Below are 640 nucleotides of genomic sequence, written 5' to 3'. Positions count from 1 at the left end.
AAATGTTTTCACACTTTCATTTCAATTTGGATTAACCTTTATCTTTGGGCGATTGAAAAATGTATTGAATAAATTAATGAATATATGATTTGATGAATAGATTAGTTGATATGTGTTATTATAAAAAAAACTCACAATTCTGCATTGTACCATCATTAGAAGGATTAAATAAGTATCATAATTTACTAAAAATTGCTGTTAACTACATAATTACTAAAAGACTAACGGACCGGCTGATTAAACTACTGTTATAACTAGTTCAGGGTTGTGTAACTATCACTAAACAATGCGACAGGAAATGGAAACTAGCGCTCACTTCAGATAGAAGCAAAATCAAAAAAAAAAAAGAAAAAAAAAAACTATAGGAAGTAGGTTGATCAAGGCACTAGCTACCCGTTGATATAGTACCGCTAGAGAGGTATCGGGTTCTTTGACAGGCCAAATAGTAGCCTGCTTCATTGGATCCCTCTCTAGTTACGGGTCATTTTTCCTTTGCCTATACATACAATGATTAGTCTGGCCTATTCTTTACACCTTCTCCTCTTTCCTCTAACACCTGACAACACTAAGATAGCCGAAAAATTATTCTCCTCTAAAAGGGTTAACTACTGCAATGTAATTGTTCAGTGGCTACTTTCCT

Source organism: Palaemon carinicauda, chromosome 15 (genome assembly GCF_036898095.1).
Source record: "Palaemon carinicauda isolate YSFRI2023 chromosome 15, ASM3689809v2, whole genome shotgun sequence".
Lineage (NCBI taxonomy): Eukaryota > Metazoa > Arthropoda > Malacostraca > Decapoda > Palaemonidae > Palaemon > Palaemon carinicauda.
This window is presented reverse-complemented; position numbering follows the sequence as displayed.